The 2,937-nt window shown below is 30.9% G+C and overlaps 1 long non-coding RNA gene across 2 annotated transcripts; it reads right to left on the reverse strand.

Moving 5' to 3' along the window:
- Positions 1-751: 751 nt before the first annotated feature.
- On the reverse strand, positions 752-2,937 carry LOC122305722. Of its 2 annotated transcripts, XR_006241212.1 has the most exons (3): positions 2,304-2,357; positions 2,074-2,175; positions 752-1,141 (listed from the first exon to the last, which is right to left on the reverse strand). It is a non-coding gene; the product is annotated as an uncharacterized LOC122305722 (long non-coding RNA). The 2 variants fall into 2 exon arrangements; XR_006241213.1 differs by having other exon boundaries at positions 2,074-2,937.

The following is a 2,937-nucleotide window of genomic DNA, read 5'->3' on the forward strand; positions in this document are numbered from 1 at the left end:
ACATGCGAAGTGTGAAACGCCCAGATGTCGCGTCTCATTATTTTGAGGATGATGATCTATAGCTAGACGTATTTGATGGGCATCGTTGTCTGTTGTGCTTAACTGCATGCACATGCATATATGCAGTACTAGTACCATGCCATTTACAGCCAAAAGCATAAAAAATCCAGCTGTTCTCGAAGAAGTATTGATGAGGTTGATTCAACTATTTAAAGGCGAAAAAGGCCGATAGGTAAAAATTAAAACTTATTTTTTACCCTATTAAGCAATATTTTCATGGCTGCTCAAACCAACATCATATTATAATATGCATGCATTCCATGTAAGTATCGAGAGGCAAAATGTCAAAATGCCTAGTTTACATTAGCTAGAGCACTCACATGTAGCTTAATTACCTAGTTTACATTTTATGTAAAATGCCTCACAACGTACATGTCAAAATAAAATCTCTATTGAATTATGTTTAAATATATATATATATATATATAAATATATATGCAAAATACATGTGCTATATATTCATGCATTTATGTAAACATTTTTTTATTATTTCTTTCTTTTTCCTTATCTTTTTTTTTTTTTTAATTTTTATTGGCAACAGAGATATATTGCGACCATATTAATATATGAAAAGTATTCAAAGATTTAAGAATATTACAAGTTTAATGGTAATTAGAAAAAATATTTAAACAGAGTCAAGAAATAAGAAAGAAAGAATATTTAAATAATATAGATAAATAACATATATATATATATAAGTTGATGTAAGATGTATTGTACAAGTTATTAGATAAAATAGAAAAAATAGATTTTGATTATCTATTGACTATTAAAATTTAGATAACCCATTGAAAATGTCCTAATTACAACTTTTCTCAAAATCTGAATAGTTACCTGGCCTATTTTCGTATGTTCTAAGAGGGTTGGAGCTTCCGTACGTGTCTCTCCCTTTCCTTGTTCCATCTTTAGTTTTTCACTTTTTTGGGTACGGAACAATGAAGTCCAATTTATTGCACGGGATCGACCAACTTCGTGCACGCCCACTTCCCTCAAAGGGAGCCAAAGGTTGTCGATATTCAAGTCCAAATAAGTAGTTGAGAACAAGTAAGCGTGTGGCCACAAGATCGTCTCACTTTTTTCACTGTAAGAAAAAGGTACCCGGCCATAATTGCCGCAATTATATTTTTCCGTCAGTTTTCGCATCCATGCATGCATATTGGATGCCAAATTTACTTTACAATTACTTTTTACCAACAATTTAAAATTTATTTTCATAAATAGATATAATTTCAACTCCAACGCCCATTCACTGCCCCAAATAGCCAAACTAAGCACTAGAAAAAGAAAAAAGCCACTTACACAAGTACGTACTATCCCCATTTGGTTGGGAAAGACATTTACCAGCAAAATACCTCTATTTTGAGTGACGAAATAATTATTAGCGGCAATTCAATCATCAGAAATAGTCCCTTACAATAAAAAAAAATTAAAAAAAATAGGCATTAAAAAGGATACATGAATATATAATACGTTACCCATTCATATTATAGGCTTCCTATGTTGTTCACGAGATCATTCATAAATTTGGATTTGTGCTCTATATGCATGCATTTGAACCCAAAAAAATAAAAATAAAAACCTTTATATTTAAACAAAATAAATGCTATAAAATAAAAATCTAGAATAAAGTGATAAAAATGACAAAAGATAGTGTGTACAAAACTCTTGCATTCTTTTGTGTACTAGCATTTAGCTTTTGGAAATGCTCTCAATGATGTGAAGCATGTAAGAAAACTGACCTTGAGTAGATCTCTAACATTTTCTTGAACCAATTTTTAAAAAGAAATAAGCTTCAAAAAGTATTTGCCTAGGAGCTTCTAATTGATCATAATCAAGTATAATAAAATCTTATTTACCAATAAGAAAAATATTATACAAGGAAGCCGTGATCAGAATGATCAAGGAGACACAGCATCAAGAAGACTTAACTTTTTTCTATCAAAGAAAAATAGCTGAATCTTTAGAGGAGTGATATATAACTAACACAAAAGATACAAATTTCTAAGGACTCACATTGATGTTTCTCGTCTTAAGGATGCATCAGACAATAGCACTTCAATCCTTCAAACCAACTGCTGAGTTAAGCAGAATTATACAATCCTTATTTCAAACTCTCTGCAAAAAATATTACTTATGCAAGTAAACATCAAACCAAAACATAAGGCTGCACACAATCAAAACAAAACATATGTTTTCAAGCCAACAAGTTTGCTGGAGGTAGGTGACAGTGCAGAAATATCTACATGAAAGGAAGAGGAGATCTAAATCAATTCAAGAACTCCATAGCCAACATTTACACCCAAGGGTTTATGTTATACTATATATATATATATATATATATAGATTATCCTTTCACCAAAAAAATAAAAAGAAAAAAATCCTAACTACTTCCATCTACTTCTAACATAACATACATGCATGTACTAGCTAGATATATCTATGTGCAGAGCAATGACTTGGTAGGCAAGGTTGGTAAGAGTTTCAAATGATCTAATGCTTAACATTAATGTATAAAGTCAAATATTCTACTCATAAAAATAAATAGTCAAATCTAAAACTGACTTCTCATTTCTATGATAACATTCTTAAAATCCTAATGATCATTGTATTAAATTAAATAGTTTACGTTCTACAGCCGCCTCAACATACAAATAAGTTAGTTTAGGATATTCCTCCAGGTCGTTCAAACTGAGATTACAACATCTAATCCATTTTATTGAAAGATTATGGCTCCACCACGCAGTTCCCTAAAAATTCAACAAGATTCTAGTCTGGAGAGGCGTCTCCATAAATATTTGCAGCTTTACGCAATAATGGTATGTAACAATCAAACACCAAATTATTAGCACAATTTTAGTCTAACATAGGCTACTGACT

Source organism: Carya illinoinensis, chromosome 3 (genome assembly GCF_018687715.1).
Source record: "Carya illinoinensis cultivar Pawnee chromosome 3, C.illinoinensisPawnee_v1, whole genome shotgun sequence".
In the NCBI taxonomy this organism is placed as follows: domain Eukaryota; kingdom Viridiplantae; phylum Streptophyta; class Magnoliopsida; order Fagales; family Juglandaceae; genus Carya; species Carya illinoinensis.